Source organism: Dermacentor albipictus, unplaced genomic scaffold (assembly GCF_038994185.2).
Source record: "Dermacentor albipictus isolate Rhodes 1998 colony unplaced genomic scaffold, USDA_Dalb.pri_finalv2 scaffold_30, whole genome shotgun sequence".
Lineage (NCBI taxonomy): Eukaryota > Metazoa > Arthropoda > Arachnida > Ixodida > Ixodidae > Dermacentor > Dermacentor albipictus.
The window spans coordinates 2159526-2180509 of NW_027225584.1; the positions used below are offsets into that span (position 1 = coordinate 2159526).

The 20984-nt window shown below is 44.8% G+C and overlaps 1 long non-coding RNA gene across 1 annotated transcript; it reads right to left on the reverse strand.

The window, feature by feature from the left end:
- Positions 1-246: 246 nt before the first annotated feature.
- LOC135909836 (uncharacterized) lies at positions 247-9203 on the reverse strand. The gene is made up of 3 exons (XR_010566822.2): positions 8861-9203; positions 7222-7358; positions 247-2114 (listed from the first exon to the last, which is right to left on the reverse strand). It is a non-coding gene; the product is annotated as an uncharacterized lncRNA (long non-coding RNA).
- Between the last annotated feature and the right edge of the window lie 11781 nt (positions 9204-20984).

A 20984-nucleotide genomic window follows, 5' to 3' on the forward strand; every position in this document is an offset into this window, starting at 1 on the left:
ACTACCTTGTTCAGTATGAGCCAGAATCTGTGAGGCGTCATCATATTGCGCTTCTGGTCCGTCATGTGGTAGCATAATGTGCGGCCCTTTCAGGCAAACAATTTAAGGTTTCGCCATTGCAGCAAGGCACACACGCCATGCTTTTGTAATCTTCCTCTGCAGTGATAGTACACTGCCGGCAGGATGCAGAGAGCAATAACAATGCGCGCTGCACTGACACAGGATCTCCCGCACCTTGGTGCACCAGTACTTATAACTCCGTGGAAACAGCACACAGCCAAAAGCATAGTTACATGCATTTCAGAAATGATTAAAAACCTCCTTTTCTTGGTCAAAAATTTTCGCAACACCAGCTCGACCAGGAGGGAAAGACACCACAGCTCGCTGCTGTAGCTCATATTGAATGCAATAGAGCGCAAGCAATGCATGTATTGGCGACGGTAACAAGTGCAGTACTACAGAAGCATACGTTTGCCTGTCAAGCAGTTTTTTGCCGTTTTAAGCACATATTTTATACCTCTATTCATCAAAGTTGTCATTTATCTCCACGGGATGCTTCTACTAGTACCTTCACATATATGACTTAAAGGTAGCACTGAAAGCCCAAGAACAAAGTGCTTCCACGTCGAATAATCTTTCAGCATTTACGAACAAAACAGCATGTGTAGCTGTGCATGCTGTTCAATATGTAAGCATGCAATATTTTCTGAAATATACGTATGCTCCATTTACTGACAGTGACCTGCTTATACCCAATAACTTAGTGTATTTTTCACCATGTGCTTGCATTGAATATTCTACAGGCATTGTAAGTTAAGCTACCAGAATAACAATCAGCTAGTCTAAGGTTACCTAATTGAACAAAATCATTGTAAAATTTGTGACGAAATGTCAGAAGTATTTATTTCATTCAAGAGAAATGGTTACATAATGTTTGCACATTTTAAAAGTAAAAAGGAAGATGAGTAAAACCATACCAATACAAAGACATAAGCACCGAATAATGGCACAGGCTTGCTCAATTAAATTTTAAGCAGAACAGTTTTTTTAAATAACCTCACTACGAACTATCACATGTTTCCATTTGAAAAGCACTGCATCTTATTATAAAGCACAAAAATAACCGGTCACATAAGTAAGAACAAGTCTGAGTGTGTCTTTAACACAAGGATAAAAAGTCGGGCAAGTTGGTACAGTAACCTGATCTTGGATTGTAGCGCGAAGTGACACGGACACAGACTAGAAGCAGACAGGATGAGCGCTAACTCTTAACTAAATTTTTATTGAAACGAAGAATATATATATATGTGTGTGTGTGTGTGTGTGTGTGTGTGTGTGACTGCAAAAAACCGCAGCACATGTAAATGAATATTGAATACATAGTAGTAACATGAAAACGACAAACAAAAGCTATCAGCCATCAACTGCGTGGCAAATCTGAGTGCAAGCTATTCTCTTATCAAGTATACCTGTAGGCATTGCGACCAATGTGCTCCAAAGATGTATGAGGCATTAGTCATTGCAGAGTTGTAAGGACATGACAATCCTAGGATGATTATGTTCTTGAGGCTTTTTTCCCCACTTTCCATCTTTTGAAACATGTATACTTTAGTCTTGAAAACAAAAATGCTACAACTGGCGTGTGATAAGTTTTGCATCTTATTTCCTAGCAGGTCACTGAAAATAGCCACGATGACAAGTTTAAATGCTGTTACCTCATCAGACATTCAAATTTCTTAAACACAAACAAAACCAGATAGGCATTAGAGTGAGCATCACTTAAATACATTACACTGGTTTAAAGTTATTGCACCACTTTGGGCCAGGTAAAAACGTTAGAAACATCAAAAATGTTAAGATTCTACGGCCAACCACGAAAACTAAATAAAAAAGATCATTAAGCTGTCTTGAACGGGTACAGGAGCTTTACAACTGGCCATCTTGGTGATGGAAACGCAGATAGATGAGCAGCCATTCCATGAGACGAGAATGTTGAGGGCTTCGCATGGAAGTCTGAGACACTGCAGAGTAGTTCTTAGTCCACATGAAGGAGGTTGCTTGCATACACGTCTGGGCCACCATACTGAATGCAGTGTTACCGGAACCTTTTCCCCCTGCATTGTGGTAAAAAAGCACGGTTAAGTTTATACGATATTTAATATGCAAAAAAAGAGGTGAGGCATGCAGACAGGACACGAGAGTAGAGAAGTGAACACGAACGCGAAAAACATGAAAATTTTCATTAAATTGTTTTATTAGATAAAATTTTTATACTGTGTGTCATTCATTATGAGGGTTCATAACCGCAACACATTTATTATATAAGCAGGTAGAATTATCAGCTTGGTCAGTTTGTACAAGCTCGTTTGAGGCAAGAAATCGAGTTTCACAAACACAACCTCAACATTCTTGATTGAAAAAGGAACACCTTAGATGACATGCAGTCCTGTGAGTGGGAATTGCACAGTTCAAGAAAAACAAATTAGAACTCACAGACCGATCCTGAAAAAGGAATAAGCACCTGCTACTGCAAAAAGCGAAATAATTGGTAGGTTTTAGTAGCACAAGGGCATCTTTGGCCAATGGGCGCCAAGTCTATATTGCAAAAGATAAAGTTAGCGCATCATTACAAAGCAAATATATAAAGATGACTAATGCCTCTCTGCACTAGTTGCTTTGCTCTAGCGTGAAGTCATTTTAATGCATGCACACGTACGTACACATGCTACACCCAAGTGTAACAGCTGCAAAATTAAAATTGGGCAGCAACAAAGTCGCAACCTTTAACCATTGATCACAAGCTGTACTAGTGACTGGAGGTAGTACCAATATCGCCAATGACTAGTTGCACTCTTTCTGCCCGACCTTATGCTTCTCTTGTTGTCAAAGATGAGTTACAGTCGGCATTGAGGGAAAGCTGCCCGCAAGAGCAGCTCTTATTTTTGTGTTATTTCTAACCAGATACCAATGAAGTGATATATTTTTAGAAAGAGAATGACACTGAAAATTGAGTACGTAAAACATTTGGTACATTTTCCGGCATTAACTTGGGGGTTAACAGCTAAAGCGGCAATCCAGACACTAGAACATGTTTTGACATGTTTGCTACCAGTGAATGCTGGAAAATATGTTGGCATTCTGTAGTTTTGTCCAACAATGCAAAAGGGATTCTTAATAACTGAGGAAATAAATGGAAAAGTATCATGAAGTATATTTCGTGAATGTAATGCAGAATCACTCAACTTCTGTTGCTATATAATCTCCACTTGATTAACCTGCACTTTCTGAACTAGTTCAGGAGGTACTGCATTTCACTACTCATTCCACCAGTTCAACGTGGTAGCAACTGCACGTTGTGATTTGTTTTACTTAGTGCAGGCTATGTACATGGCGAGTTCACAGCATTCCCTGCACTCAGCCGAAAGGCAGTGCATGTTTACGCAGCAGGTGTGGTGCCGCTTCTGCACAAGCGAGGCGCAGAAATAAGTTTCATACAATAATTACTAGAGGGAACTCTGACGTTAGTGTCCACAGGAGATCAAACAAGAACGGCTGTACCAGCATGGAAATTATGGGAAGTACATGGATTTGCCTAAACTACGTCTGTTTGGCTTCAAACGGCTTTGTGACTTTGTATTCTAGTCATTTTCAGCAATATACTGTGTAATAAATAAATAAACATTAAAATCGTCCGACGACAGGATTCAAACACAGGAACTCTAGAACAGAAGTCTGATATTGAAACCATTAAGCGATGGAGGCATGTAACGACAAGCGAGTGCAACGCCCTGATGAATTTATCGCGGGCATACTAGTGCCTTGAGACGCTTGGTGCCCCTCGATTTGGCTACCTGGACAATCTCAATCGTTGCAATTAATAGCAATTGTGCGTGTTGGCGCCGTCTTCTGCACTTCGAAGAGTATAGACTGCGCTGAAATTTACGACAATAAGATTTATATAGCGTATAATATACGAAGCCACAAGAACGTCTGAATTCACAAGCACGAATATCAGACAAATCCATGTGCTTCCCATCATTCCCATGGTGGTACGACTGCGGCGCCAGAGTTCCCTCTAGTAATTACTGTAAGAAACTCTATGGCAGAAATAACCGAAGTGCCTCGCATTTTGTTGTGGAGTAATAAACTAAGTTTTGCTGGTCCCATAAATCTTACTGGTCATTAATTCCAAGTTTTAGTGCAGTCACATGTCTAGTAGGCAATTGTATTTTGCATAAACATTGCAAAGCCAACTGTGATGAAAGTTCACTCTGGTAAATTGTTTATGATCGAGTAGCATAGAGTACTGAAGCAATCTCTGGAAGGCAAGTGAAGTAATTTTCTTATTAGCAGCCTTTAAACAGCATTCGAGCATATGACACATGCACGTAAGATATGCAGATAATATTTCCTTGACTAAGCAAGAAGCGATGCTTCATGTTCCACGAGACTACTTCTATCAAAGCAGTATTGGTGCTCTCTAAAAACAATGCCAATGCAGATGATCCAAATATTTTTCAGGGGCAACAGCTATGCCTGAAATCATGCTAGATTAGTTTTTTTAAACACATGCTCAGACCATGTTAGAAGTGCTTCTTAAAATCCTCCTATTTATTAGACTAGTCATATATCTGTACACAAAGGCTACTAATTAGGTCCCATGCTACATCACCTTAACAAAAACTTCACTTAGTAATACACATGCTGTGATAAGATTTGAGACCACATTGAGATGCTGAACAAGGTGAATTCATTATTTTTAAAATGAAGCTCCTGTTCTTCCAAACCAGAAGAACGGATACTGAGGGTCAAAATTTTTCTGAATCACAGCTGGAAGATGCCAGGGAAGGCACGTGGAAACTTATTTGTAATTTTCTATTTAAATGTAGAAATGATAAAAGGAAATGAAAATGGTAAAAAAAAACAGGCATGGGGGGAGAACGAACCTACAGCCTTTGCATTAGGCATGCGATGCACTAACCACTGTGCCACCGAGGCAGCATTCAACCGTCCACAATGGCCCCTCAGATTGTCGACGCTCGAACACGGCCGTAGTACTACAGTGGTTAGTATATCACATGCGTAATGTGAAGGTTATGGGTCCGTTCCCCACCAAGAGGTGGATATCTTTTAATCCACTTTCACTTACCTAGAATTCATCATTTCTATACTTCATATAAAAAACTTAAAACATGTTCCTCTATGCTTTCCTTGGCCTCATTATCTGCTGGCTTCTTCCAGTTCTGTTACTTCCAACACTTATACATATTCTAATCTGGTAAGTAAACAGTTCTGTATGATGCTGGAATGCAATATGAAACATTATTGCAGGGCCGTGTTATGTAGAATGCCTTACATTGCCCAGGCAAGGTGTATTTATGTCAATCTGAAAAAAAAAAACAATTCCCACTCTAGGCAGAAATGCTGTGTACTGCTGTGTGCAACAGGGTTTAACGAAAACAACTTGTTCAGAAATAAAGCCACCAAACAACGAGAAAATATGCAAACTAGATGAAAATTTGTGCAGTTGCATGTTAAAAATTTAGCACAGCAACAGATGTATACATAATGAAGGAAGCGCGAGGATGGTTTATTTTGGACACACGGGGCAATATACTTGAAAGATGCATGTGAGCTTACATGGGGAGAAATATTGTTTATGCAGCAGCTAAACTACGAACAGGCCTAGAACACACTGATGCAAGGTGTCGAGCATGTAAATCTTATCATGCCCTTAAGTGAAAGAAACATGGCTGTTTCTCATGATTTGCTACATATGGCTGGCTCACACAACTTAGCCAGTTCTATATATGCCTTGTAATTACCAGGTGGTCTGTATGACATGTGCAAGCTTTAAATATGTACAAGTGCCACGTAGCTGGACAGCACCAAGGCAATGTCGTTTGCCATCGTTTTGAGGAAGTGAAACCAATTCTTACATTTCTTCTAATTAGTTAATTAGTTAGTAACGATTACTTAACTGCTCAAATATTATATTCAAAGCAAAAGTGTCAGTGCGAAAATTGTAGAGCATCCTGAAAAATTCCCAATCCAGCTTTCTACTGCTCAATAGGTGCAACAAATTTTTCTTTCAAGCTATAAAGAAGCCAGTGAACACATGCAAGAAGTGCCGTGCAACTAACTGCTCGTGCACCTGAACACCATTTGGCTCCTCCTTTCATGCTTGAAAAAAACTTTTTGAAAAGAATATTTTAGAAATTGATTAATTATTATTGACTATGTTTTAGGCAAAATGCATGAAATAGTGTGACTGCCACCGCCATTTTCGGCGACATGAATTGACTCCATTTTCATGTCCAAATCCAGCTATACATGGTGCGTGTTTTGAGCTGGTTCTGTAATTTAGGCTGGTTTTGACTAATTGAAGCTTCGCACATTAATAATGGAGTCAGGTTAAAAAGAAATTGGTACATAAACGGCCACTGACAGTACTACATACTCCTTTAACTTAGTGCAAAGTGCTTGTGAGCCAAGAAGTTGGTAGTTCTAAGCAGTATTTCTCATTTTGACCTGGTGTAATAGCCCACTTACTATGATGCCATGCTGCTAAGTCATGCTGGTCCCAGCTTCAATCTAGGCCATGGCAGCTGCCCTCCAATGAGGGTAAAATGCAATACCGCTTATGCACTTAGATTCAGGTGTACATTAAAGAAGCCAGGTTACCAAAACTTTAGGTTTTGGGATGTAAAAGCCCATAATTTAATTTTAAAATCTAAAAGTGCTTTATTAGGAGCAGGGGCATCATTTTGAGCTTTTACTGCACTGCCATGGCACCAAGAAGCTCCAAGTAAATAAAAACAATTTCTTAGACAATGTACATATCTTGCAAACATTTACAAACACTTCTCTGCATGCACCTCCGTTGCTGTTATATTTAGATCCGTATGCCAAGGCGGGCTATGATGTTAGAACATGTTTCAAATTTTTTTTACCGCTTTAAAGTTGTTGGTTATTTTGCATCTCACTGTGTGTCGAACGCACATTTCAGTGCATCAATTTCTTCAGAAAGTGCACTCCTCTTTATTTATTTGTGCATGCAAAAAGGGTTCAGAACTGCTTTCTGAAGGTCTGTATAACAAGCAAAAAACAATTCTATGTAGGCTGCACAAAGAGAAAGGATTGGTTTGTAAATATGTTATTTAGTTCTTAAAAAAAGACGCAGCTGTCAGTATTCTGTTCCAAAGTAAAAATTGCCCCTACCTGGCTTCGCTTCATTTTCCAATGCTGATGGTCCATTCGGGGGCACTCAACTGATAGGCTGCACTTTGGCGATGTCGGGTGTGCTGTCGCCAGTCCCAAGGTCGAGCGACATCCTCACCAAAAGTAGAGTCCAAACGCTATAAAAGAAATATCTCATCATTTTGCTATCAGTTTTGTCATCTTGCGTGTTTCACACACGGCCGTCAGTGAAATATTTCGTCACTTGGATACTGAAAGAAATTCAAGCATTTTCTGGCAGCCAGGCTGATGATGATGATGTGTGGTGTTTTATGGCGCAAGGGCCAGGTTTGGCCAAAGAGCGCCATGACAAGTGGTAATGTTGACGATGTATTATGGAAGATGTGACTTGGCTGCAAACTGGCCTAAAAATTGTCGATGTGAAGTGCGTAAAATCTACGTGCTATAACATTATGGCGATGACTAATGACAAATACTATTAACATTAAAATCCATCGTGGAAGAATGATGCAAAATAGAAAATATATAGGATGGTAAAATTACTTGGAGCACTGCTGCCTCGCGGGAGCCCTTGAAACACAAGGGCCTAGAGGCATGTGCTATATGAAAGAGCTATCACAGCGGCATCCTCTGAAGAGAAGGTGGCAGCCAAGCTGAATACACAGTAAATGAAGAACATTAAAGAGCAGATGCAGTTGTCATATTAGATTGATCAAGTACAGCAGAAATGGAAAATAAATCAGTGATACTGTGTCTGTTGGCTTTGAATGCAAGAAACGTAAAAACAGGGCCTTGCAGCCACGCCACTTTGAATTTCCCGCGTTTGCTACACCTCACAAGTTTGGCATCGTCCGGTACTCGGGGATAGTAACCGCTTAAAATCAAGATGAACGAGCGTAAGCATAAATGAACAGGATACTTAACCGGGCAATATAGGCGCATAAAACAACTCACGTAGCGAAGCTACTGTCAATTACCCGATGACGCATCTGGGGGCGGTGCAGTTTGGGCGAACAATTCAAAAAGGAATGCGAGTTTCACTTGTTTCACGCCTACTAAGCTAACACAGAATTTGAGTTTCTTACTAAACTATATTGGATATTTACGCTCCGAATAAAACGCTGGAAATTTTGTTACCTCACATTGCATACGTATGAGTGAAGAAATTGCTTTTATTTGTTATACCCAGACGGCACGCAGCAGCTACCACTCTCATGCAACAAAAGCATGAAAGTGGTACTCGTGACACCGAAAACAAACATATACAGCGCCAACGTTACGCCCCTTAGAGCTGGAACTAAGCACGATCAAGCCATTTAGTTTTCTAGCTTTCATAACGCCATAAACACGACCAAACATCGAGCGAAAAAACTCTGCTCTCGAAAATTATTACCGCTTCCATTTATACACCTATCGCTGCCACAAGCAAACGTCAATGGGCTAGCTATCCACAAGCCGCAGATTAGACTAACAGCAACATATTACGGTAACGTAAAACTATTTCCACGCTGACTTAGCAGCCGCGGTGTGCTCTAAGTGCCAAAGTTCTCGTTTGCCGCTCGAAGTTCACACCATGATCACGGGCACTGCATCTTTCACATGAAATATTGCACGCTTTGCTCCGGAGCTCAATAGGAGGGCGAAACGCATTTGCACGTACCTGAAATCCGCATGCCGGAAACCCGTCGACGCTTCCGAGAACGGGGCGCACAGCCATACACCCGTACGGCGGCTTGACTTGAACGTGAGGCACTTCTATCAAACATTTCACATGCGACATGTTTCACACCGATTGCGCGAGCACCAGAAAATGACGCAGGCCGCATTGCGACGCCGAGCAGACGTGCAGACACCGATGAGCTGTGTGCGCGGATTGCAGAGAACAAAACCATACAACACGTTAGGCGCGAGAAGATGGCGACTGTCGTTGCGGAGACGACGAGGACGAAGCAATGACGCGCGAATGAATGTTGCCAACCGTTGGTTCCGCGTTATGCCGGCGGTGGTGGCTTTAGTGGCGTGTGTTGCGGCTGTCAAATTTTTCATTTCTTTTCCCCAAACAGTATAGCTAAGATCAGTTCTTTGTTTAAATTTTTAGTTGTGTCGTTTGGCATTATCTTTGTCTTTTTATGCTATTAAGCGGCCAATTATGGCCTCTCAGGTTCGCGCGCGCCAGCTTCGCGCGCAAATCTCAGAGGCCATAGACAACTCGTTAGAAAATGCCGTTATTGTCGTAGTTAACGCTTCATCATCCTTTCTTCAACTGAGATAGAAAGGTAGTGTCCCTTTTCCTGGGGTTGGGAGGGGGCGATCAAGACGGCATCGCTCAGCGGGGGTGGGGGAGTAGGTTGGTGTTGGTTCTTATCGCGAAATTCGTGAACCCTGCGATTTTTTTTTTATAACGTACGCATTTCTATACTTCCCCAACAAGAAAAACCATCCGTCCGTCAGTCCGTACCGCACGATATCTTTCAATATAGAACCCGCAGCAGCGAGTGAATTCACCTTCGTGCTAGCTCTCGCTTCAAGGCTTCAACGCGACCGAAGCGGCGAGAACACTGCGCTCACGAAGCTTTCAGCTTATGCAGCACTATGCGCTTTTCGCAGATCACTTTCAAGATAGGCGTGCGCGCGTCTGTTTTCAAAGCGAAGTAAACGGTGAGAACACAGCGCGTGAAGTTTTCAGCAGTGGGCACACTCTGTCCACAATGCAGTTCGCTTTCAAGATACGGTTCGCGCGGCCGTGCCACAAGCAGCCGCCGCCGGAGAACGGTTGATAATGGTTCGTCGCGGATGAGGAGGGCTAAAGAGCGATAACGGCTCAAAACGAACGGAACGTCACCAGCGCGCCTGGCCCCGCCACCTGCAGTACTTTGCTTGCGCTGCCGACCAGAGCAGCCCGTGTCGCCGCAGCGCTGGCGCTTATACTTGTCGGATCAAGTCTCATAACATTGATAACGACATGGACTGCGTGTAGATGAGGAAGAGTCACAATGCTTACGCACACTTAGACAAATCCGAGAGGAGTTCATGGGTGATTTTTTTTACCGGAAATGTACAGTCAGCGGTGGGACCCAGAGTTGACAATGCCTGTAAGAGGGGTGCCAAGCTTTTTTTTCTTTTGTGAGAGTCTTGCGCAGCTCCCAAAGATCTGCTCAAGCTAAGACTTTCTGATGGCTGTATGTGTTTTTTTTATTGTCGCATGCCCTCGAACCGCCACGAATCCTACAGTGTAATGGCATTAATGCAGTATTCACGTCCAAAGGGAAATGCAGCCGTTAATTGGGCTGCCTAAGGTTTGCGGCCCGGCGGCAGCTGCCCTCCCGTCCCCCGTTTCCGTTGACAAGTTAGGGGGAGGGGTCTAGAGCAATCTTACACCCCCCTCCCCACAGTGGCGTAACCAGAAAATTTTTTCGTGTGAGGGGGGGGGGGTCCCAATTGACCGTGGAGGGGGAAGGAGCGGGGCCATTGCCATAGCAGCAAAAATTTTACTTTTAGTGAGCGTTACAAGTGCCCGGTGTGCCTCACTTGGCTACGCCGCTACTAGCGCCCCGCCCCCCCCCCCCCCCCCCGCAATCGACGGAAATCGAGCTATCAGAACGTGCATGACACGCATGCATGACATAACATGAAAGACATGCCGCGAAGCTAGCATGGATGTCGTCACATCATCATCATCATCAGCTTATTTTGACGTCCATCGCAGGACGAAAGCTTCTCCAGCGATCTCCAATACCCCTGTCTTGTGCTAACTGGTTCCACGTGTTTTCAAGTTTCCCGATTCCATCACGTCCACATTATTCTCTGCCGTCCTCGACTGTGCTTTCCTTCCCTTAGCACCCATTTTGCAACTCCAATAGACCAGCAGTTCTCTCCCTTACGCATTGCAATGTCTGCCCAGCACGACTTCTTCCTCATAATGTCAACCAGTATATCAGCTATTCCCGTTCGCTCTCTAATCCACATCGCTGTCTTCCAGTCTATTATCATCATGCCTAATAATTTTCATTCCATCGTTCGTTGCGCGGTCCTCAACGTCTTCCCAAGCTTCTTTGGTAACTTCCAAGTTTCGGCCCCATACGTTAGTAACGGTAGAAAGCAATGGTTAGCAGTAAGCTCCCTGGTCATGATTTAGTAATGCCTGCCGTAAGCTCTCCAGCTAATGTTTTATTTTTGTTAATTTCCTTGATCAGAGGCCCCTGCGAGTAATTAAGCTCAATAAACGTATTTCTGCGCAGGTTCTAGAGGCTGACTGCCGACCATGACATTCGTTCTCTCGCCACGCTGCGGAACATTACTTTTCTCTTCTGCATACTAACTCTCAGTCAGACTTACACTTTCTTCGACATGTTCCTCAAACGTTTGTTGCAAATAGTCTGCAGTGTTGCTGAGTATGCCAATGTCATCTACGAACCGTAAGTTGGTGAGCTATTTACCGTTAGCCCTCACTCCTAACCATTCCCAGTCTAACTGGTTGCACACCTTTAAGTATTCAGTGATAGCATTGTAAATATTTTGCTATTGATCATATGAAGCCTTTTGCAGATATCTGGCTATGCAAAGTCTGCGCGTTAGTGTCATCCGTTCAATATCAACATTCGTGGGAAACTTCATTTTTGACCACTGTTCGGAGCCAGTGCGCTGCTGCCTAGGTGCCCCGATCTAATCATTCCAGCTACCTGATTCAAGCGCAGGTAGCGCGCGTTTCATGTGCAGCCAATATCAACGCCTTAACTGGCAATGTTCATTCATCATATACTGTAAGCTTGTTCACTTACTCCATTATAATTAGGGTGTAAATTAGAAAGACTGGGGTGTTCCAAGGGTGTTTTCTTGTTGAACACCCTTTTTCGCTAAAAAAGGGTGTTTCAAGGGTGTTTACAAGGGTGAAAAAGATGATTACACCCGCATTACACCCATAAGGGTGTGAAAATTTTTAGAGTGTACGTAGACCTTTAAAGAAGGTCCTCACCCAAGCAGCGGCCTGAGTGCTTCGTGTGGCTGACGGTGGCGTGCTGGTTGTTCTTGGAATGTGTACTGCGCGTTTAAGTATAGCCGGCCGCCCTACTTCTGTTCTGTTTGCTGTGATCGACAACTGCCCTCACGACGTTATCCTTGGATTGGACTTTTTATCCATTCATTCTGCTCTCATCGAATGCGCGACAGACGTTCTTCAATTAGAACTGCCTCAACTCGCCGATGCTCCGAGCACCACCCCACCGCACTTGTGCTCGCTTCATGATGTGCGTCGGTCACACGAGGCAGCTACTTACGTCACTTTGACCGCCCAGCCACAGGTTCCTGACGGTGAATATGTGCTTCGCCCAATCATCGACGTGCTTTTGAACCGGAACGTTACTGTTCCACATACGCTGATCACGGTTTCTAAAAACGACGTTGTTCTACCGATTCTGAATTTCAGCCTGTGCCCTCAAGTGATACCGGCCGGCATGTTCTTGGACACTGTTTCTAGTGGTTCCGAATTTGATATTAAGAGTCTGAATGCCGAGAGAGGTTTATTAGCACAAGTTCCATCTCACAGCTCTGGTTCCTTAACGGATGACTTCGCGAAAATGATTGCACCTGACCTCACCTCTGCACAGGCCATGGACATACGCCTCCTGCTTGAATTTCGGCGACAGGCCTTTAGGCCAAACATCTTTTGTTCAGCACCGTGTAAACACTGGAGACACGAATCCTATTCGTCGGCGTCTCTATCGTGTATCGCACGCCGAAAGTTCAGTCATCCAATCAGAAGTGGACAAAATGCGCCGCAAAGGGGTCATCGAGCCATCATCCAGTCCTTGGGCTTCGCCTGTCGTCCTTGTGAAAAAGAAAGATGGCACGTGGCGTTTTTGCGTCGACTATCGCCACTTAAACAAGATCACGCGAAAAGACGTCTACCCACTACCACGCATCGACGACGCCTTGGACTGCTTGCACGGAGCTAAATACTTCTCGTCCATTGATCTTGGATCCGGCTACTCGAGATTTCAGTTGATTAAATGGACCGCGAGAAGACGGCCTTCATCGCACCGGATGGCTTATATCAATTCAAAGTCATGCCCTTTGGCCTATGAAATGCTCCTGCGGCATTTGAACGTACGATGGACTCTCTTTTTCGAGGGTACAAATGGACCGCCTGTCTCTGTTACCTTCACGACGTTATTGTTTTTTCTCCCACTCTCGCAGCCACCCTACCCGACCTGCTGCCATTTTTGCGGTCTTCCGAAGAGCCGGCCTCCGACTGAACACCTTGAAGCAGGCACGTACGCAGGATTTTTTTCGGGGGGGGGGCCCGCCACCTCCATCATCATCATCATCATCATCATCGTCGTCGTCGTCATCATCATCATCATCATCATTATCAGCCTGTTTTATGTCCACTGCAGGACGAAGGCCTCTCCCTGCGATTACCCTTGTCCTGCGCCAACCGATTCCAACTAACGCCCGCGAATTTCCTAATTTCATCGCTCCACCTAGTGTTTTGTCATCCTCGATTGCGTTTCCCTTCTCTTGGTACCCATTCTGTAACCCTAATGGTCCAACGGTTATCTAACCGGCGCATTACATGACCTGCCCAGCTACATTTTTTCCTCTTGATGTCAATTAGAATATCGTCTATAGCCGTTCGATCTATGATCCAAACCACTCTCTTTCACTCTTAACGTTATGACTAGCAATCTTCGTTTGATCGCTCTTTGCGTGGTCCTTAACTTGCCCTCAAGTCTCTGCCCCATATGCATTGGCAAAATGCACTGGGAAATGCACTGGCAAATGCATTGGCACTGGACATATTGCACTGGCAAAATGCACTGATTGCACACCTTACTTTTCAATAATAATGGTAAGCTTCCAGTCAGGAGCTGGAAATCTCTGCCGTATGCGATCCAATCTATTTTTATTCTTCTGTGAATTTCCTTCTCATGATCAGGGTTCCTCTGATTAATTCACCTAGGTAAACGTACTCCTTCACAGTCTCTAGTGGCCGACTGGCCATCCTGATCTCTTGTTCCTTTGCCCGGCTACTTATCATTATCTTCATCTTCTGCATAATAATATTCAACCCCACTCTTAAGCTGGAACCGCATGGCGCGTTTTTCGCGAGCGAAAAACGCGACGGGTGGCAAACGCCCGCGTTGCCGCCGACGCGCGAGCACCCGTACGAAAAAAAGGAGCGGCGCTTTCGCGCCGCGTTTTCCGGGTTGCCAGACAACATAACTCTCAACGACAGGTATTGTCTCGGTTACCGCATATATAATATGCCCTTAAACTTACAGAACACTACAATAGAAATAATCTGAGTGTAATTAGGCAGCGACATTTCTTTCCGAAGTGTATTTATCAAGCTTAATTTCAAGCAGCAATATTGTGTGCGAAACTGCGACTATGTACCTTCCGCATGCTGAGAAGCCACTGCTTGTTTACAACTTCACATATAAAAAGGAGGGACGGCCGCTTACTACCGAGCAGAAGAGGCGATTGCTACTATTAATGGGGATACTGATACTGACGCAAGAAAAAATGCGGGTCAGGAGGTACATGTGGGTGCGGCCTGCCTGTTTGAGAAGAGAGCGAGCACCATACACTGGTAATATTATTAGCAAATTGTCTTGCCAGTATTAGCGATGAGACGCGACGCTTCTCAACTTTAGTTATTAGGGCCTCGTTGAAGGTTGCTTTGTTCATTTTAGGTGAACACGATGCGCGAACCAACACGATGCGCGAACGAAATCACGGTAGCACATGTTTTCCTTGACGCGCGCGCCAGTTCTGCCGAGAGAAAAAAAAAAGTTCCGCCAAGGAGGTTCCGTCGAGATGCGCAGAGACTAGGGCCATCTGGTGGCAAAAAAATAACCAAAATGTCTTGTGACCAAATGCCACGTGACTTACCTGAACTCTGATTGGTGGACGCGCGCGCGCGACGCGTTTTTTTCTACTCCGAGCAGCAACACGCGGCGGCGCGATTTCGTGATGGATCCTGCTGGGCACGCGTCAAAATGACGCGCGCGTCCCACCATCCGCGCGTCAGTCGCGCCTGAAATCGCGCCATGCGGTTCCGCCTTTACACTCTCTCTGTTAAGGTCTCCAATCATTTGTTGTAACTCGTCTGCATTGTTGTTGAATAGAACAATGTCATCGGCAAACCGAAGGTTGCTCAGATCATTGCCGTCGATCTTTACTCCAAAGCCTTCCCAGTTTAATAGCTTGAATTCTTCTAAGCACTCAGAAAATAGCTTTGGATAAATTGTGTCTCCCTGTCTGACCCCGTTCTCTATAGGTATCTCCTTGATTTTCTTGTGTAGAATTAAAGTAGCTCTAGAACCTCGTAAATATTCTAACGCGAAAGACGAGTCAGTAAGACGAGAAACTATTTACAGATTATATTTACTACAACGGTTGCAGCACTGACCGGTTAGATTCACAGCGCGAGCCCAGTTCGTTCTTCCTCCTCTTTTCTGGAGTGATGGCGCCTACGTGCCTCATTCAAACAAACAAATACCTCACGCATGTAGCAATACTTTCCAAGGTTTTTACGTAAGCGTTCTGTACTCCTTGATTACGTAGTGCCTCTACGATTGCTGGTATCTCTACTGAATCAAATGCCTTTTCGTAATCTCTAAAAACCACATAGAGAGGCTTATTGTACTCTGCACATTTCGCGATAACCTGGTTGATGACATGGATGTGATCCATTCTAAAGTATCTTTTCCTGAAGCCAGCCTGTTCCCTTGGTTGACAAAATCCAGTGTTAACTTTACTTTATTGGATATTATTTTGGTAAATATTTTATATAGTACTGGGAGCAAGGTAATGGTCCCATAATTGTTCAATTCTTTAACGTCTCCTTTTTTTGTGGATTAGTATAATGTCTGCATTCTTCCAGTTTTCTGGGACCCTTGCAGTCGATAGACACTTCGTATAAAGAGCCGCCAGTTTTCCAAACATTATGTCTCCTCCATCTTTGATTAAATCGACTGTTATTCCACCTTATCCTGCCGTTCTTCATCGTTTCATGTCTTGCAGGGCCCTTCTGACCTCATCGCTAGTTATAGGAGAGTTTCTGTATCCCGTTCATTACTGTTTCTAAGTGAACTATCGTGACTCCTCTGGGTACTGTATACAGGTCAGCTTAGAATTTTTCCGCTGCTTTTACGATATCTTCGAGAATGCTGATGATATTATCCTTCTTATCTTTTAGTGCATACATCATGGTTTGTCCTATTCCAGGTTCCTTTTTTTTTACTGATTTCTGGCTGCGTTCATTTTTTGCGGCTTCTTCAGTTTTTCTCATGTTATAGTTTCGAATATCAGTTATTTTCGCCTTGTTGATCAGTTTTGACAGTTCCGCGAATTGCGTAACGATCTGCGGCCGCCAGTCCCATACAACCACGTAGAGCGCAGGACTCTGCGATTCTAGACGTACTGCGTTCACTGCGAAAGGTTAGAAAAACACGCACATAAGCACAGCAGATAAGTGGCTACGTGAGGCGGTTGGACCGATAACTGTAGAAGCGTCATTCAAAACAAGTAATTGTTCTTCACTTCCGGCGGCCTTTTCTCTACTTCCTTTTTAAATAAAAAGATGTTGATCCATAAATATTCTCATAAACAAAGGTTAACTTTTTTATTATTCCCTCTTGCTTGAAGTTTGGTTGTTGCCATGGCTCTCTCCCTTAGTAGATCGCTTAATTTCTCAACTCCTTGCGATTTTTGTTTCCAGTTGCCAATTTTGCACGATAGTGCTATATAGTTAGGCAAAAACAGACATGGTAACGGGCGACATTCATCTTGCTAGTGGGTTTAAGGGTTATTGCAGGGTTTCATGATGGACGCTGTTTCACATTATTCTATTTCCCACCTTATCTAACCCATATAACGTGTATATGGTTCCAGGCATCTGCCAGCGTCGGGGCGAGCCGTAACTCAAGGAAACAATGAAGCTAAGGGATAAGTTAAACGCAATTGGCGTTTTCTCCGGCCGCAACTAGTTCCATAAGGGTACAGACCAGCTGAGTAACAGCCGCATCCCTCTCCTGGTCCCAGGATCAGCCTAAACAAAGAAGGTTGAACTAACAAAAGCAACAGCTATGCGCGTGATGGTTGAATAGATGGTGACAACCGAACGCATTTCGAGTTAATCGCGCGGGTGCGGAATCTACGAGAAAACTTTCCTTCACTTTACAAGAGATGCCGATAACTATCGCCATCTAAAAGGAGTGAAAAAGGCAGCATAATGCTGACCGATGATCAACTGCGAAGTCTCAACATTAATCTGGCGACGCTTTAGGAATGTGTGAGGAGTGGTGGCGTGGGTGGGGAGGGGGGGGGGGGGTATGCCACTTGATTTCGGGGGGGGGGGGGCCCGGGCCCCCCCGGCCCCCCCCCCCCCCCTGGGTACGTGCCTGCCTTGAAGTGTCCATTCGGGCGCCGTCAGATTACCGTGTTGGGACACCTCGTTGACGCATCTGGTGTCCAACCCGATCAGGAAAAAGTTCGCACCATAGACAGTTTCCCTGTGCCACGTTCTGCTTCTGACGTGCGCTGCTTCGTGGGCATGTGTTCTTACTTTCGCCGTTTCGTCAGCAACTTCGCCGACGTTGCTCGGCCTTTGACAGATCTTGTAAAGAACACGCCATTCTCATGGGGCCAGGAGCAGGCTCACGCGTTCGCCACTCTCATCGGATTTCTGACCAATCCTCCAATACTTGCCCACTTTGATCCATCTGCACCGACCGAAGTTCACACTGACGCAAGCGGCCATGGCATCGGCGCTGTTCTCGCCCAACAACAGAATGGTACCGAGTGCGTGATAGCTTACGCCAGCCACCTGCTGTCTCCTGCCCAGAGAAATTACTCCATCACCAAGCGCGAGTGCTTGGCTTTAGTTTGGGCTGTCGCCAAATTCGGGCCATACTTGTACGGCCGCGCGTTTTCGGTCGTTACAGACAACCACACACTCTGTTGGCTGTCTTCTCTCCAGGACCCGACTAGATGGCTTGGTCGCTGTGCTTTGCGGCTTCAGGAATTTTCGTTTGTTGTCAACTATATGTCTGGACGCCTGCACAAAGACGCTGACTGCCTCTCTCGTCACCCCTTGGATCTCCCTGGTCCTGTTGCGCATGATTCGGGGACCTGCGTGATAGCTTTTACTGACATGACCGACATGCGCGCTGAACAACGCAACGAATCTTTACAGTCGATCATCGCCGGAGTGCAATCAGGCAGCACCGAGGGCATGTGCCGCATGTTCGTGCTGCATGACGGCATCCTTTACTGCATAAATATCAACCCTGACGGCCCCAAGTTGCTCCTTGTCCTTCCTCGTCATCTGCGATCCGTCGTTCTCGAACAACTTCATGATGCACCGACGACGAGACACCTTGGAGTTTTGCGTACATACGACCGCGTACGACGCCGGTTCTTCTGGCGGGGTCTCTGCCGCTCCGTGCGTCGTTATGTCGCAACTTGCGAATTGTGTCAGCGCCGGAAGAAACCTCCCCTGGCACCTGTCGAATGACTCTATCCAATTGAAGTTCCCTCTTAATATTTCTTTCTCGTAGGCCTTGACCTGCTTGGCTCTTTTTCGACGACTACTAGAGGGCACAAGGGTATCGCCGTCGCTATTGATTACGCGACACGGTATGCGATAACAAAGGCGTTGCCGACTAGTTGCGCAACAGACGTCGCCGATTTTCTCCTCCACGAGGTCATTCTCCACCACGGTGTACCTTGACCGTTACTTACAGACCGCGGCCACTCGTTCTTATCTCGAGTTGTGGACGACCTCCTCCGCTCTTGCGCCACGGAGCACAAGCTATCCACCGCCTATCACCCACAAAAAAACGGTCTTACGGAACGTCTCAACCGCAAAATCAAAGATGCTGTCGATATACGTCTCCAACGATCACCGCGACTGAAACGCCACGTTGGCCTACGTGCCGTTCGCGTATAACTCGTCCCGACATGACACCAGAGGATATTTACCCTTTTATCTTCTGTATGGTCGCGCCCCCACATTGCCGTTTGACACCATCCTCCCTTCTGTGCCACCTGTTGCCACTGAGTACTCTCGTGAAGTCATCGATCATGCTCACATGGCACGTCAGGTCTCCCGATCTCGTTTATTAGCCTCGCAGCATATACAAAAAGAGTATTATGACCGGTAGCATCACGATGTTAAGTCCGCGCCAGGTGCTTGGGTGCTCTTAGGTCACCATGTCGTCGGGTTCGCCACTCACAGAAGCTTCTCTCTCGCTACACAGGGCATTATGAAGTCCTACGTCAAGTTAACGACGTAAATTACGAGATTGCGCCGCTACAGTTTGATGCATCCTCAAGTCCGACGCCTGCTCACATCGTGCACGTTTCGCCGCTGAAGCCATACTTCGCTCGCAATTATTCACCTGCCATGCGCCAAGACGGCGCTTCGCCACCCCTGGGTCCTGTTACGGAAGGATGAGAAAAGAGAGAGGAAGAAGATCGCGGGACGCTGGCTCTGCGTGTTGTTGGTGGTCAGCCATATTAACTACTCTGACTCTTCTTGTATATATATATATATATATATATATATATATATATATATATATATATATATATATGTTGTAAATACTATCTTCTATACTCCCAACATCCCCGTAGCAATATCGTTAAGTTCCATCCCTTCGCTCCAGGACATTTAGGTATGCGTTTATGCCGATGGCATTGCTTCGTTTGCATCGAATGATTATCTACATTTACTTCATTACTCGTGAAAAATTACTTATGTACTCTTGAAACTTGAATAGAGTAGATACACATGTCTCTAAACGTCACTAAAAGTGTATTTCTCTTTCCTTTAGATGTTCCCGTTCACATTTCACTCATGTATCGCCAAGAGTTCATTCCCCAGTGGATTCTCTTCAATACCTGGGAATTACGTACGGTGGGAAAAAAAAACTGTAAAAGCCACATTGAAAAAGTCGCGTCTAAAGCAAGTCGTGCCGTGGGTTGGTTACGTCAGATCAGTAACCGACGATATGGGTTGCGAAGACATACAGTAATTATGAGATATGAAGTATGTCCCACTCATCATGGAATTGGTTGTCTTGTTTTCCGGCAGCCCAGCTTATAAAATTTAGCTTCTGGGTTTATTAGAAAAGGAAGCTCTGCGATTGTGCCTTGGACTCCCTAAGTTTGCAGATAGAAGCGCGAATACCATGTTTAAGAAGTAGATTCAGGATTCGGGATTTTCCCTACCAACATTTAAAGCAACATTTTCCCTACCAACATTTGCCATACCAACATTTAAATGACCAATTACTAGATTACCGTTCTCACCTAGAAACAAGGGGCGCTATAACGTAAAACTATTCCAAAGTTTTCTATTCCAATTCTGCAATCTGCCCTCCACGATTGGTCAAAACTTTTTTGGACCACCCCTACTTAACCTGCCTGTCACGCGACGTCAGGAAAACCGTGATAGTTCCCCATCTAAAATAACGTGTACACACTGATTATGCATGATTTGGTTGAATAAAAGAAAAATAATTATTTCTGATTTGACCCCTTTTCGCCATTAGCCCTCGGCTATTGGTCAAAAGTTTCCGGGATGCACCCACTTCACCTGCCTGTCACGTGACGTCACAAAACCGCAAAATCTTACGCGTCAAAGTGACGTGTGCGAGATAAAGATGCATCAATATGCCGAACAAAACTGCATTTTCTTCTGAATAGCCGCAGGCTGCTCCGTTCCGAAAGGAATAAAAGATAGCTGCCACCGATTGCTCAGGCACTCGCGACTC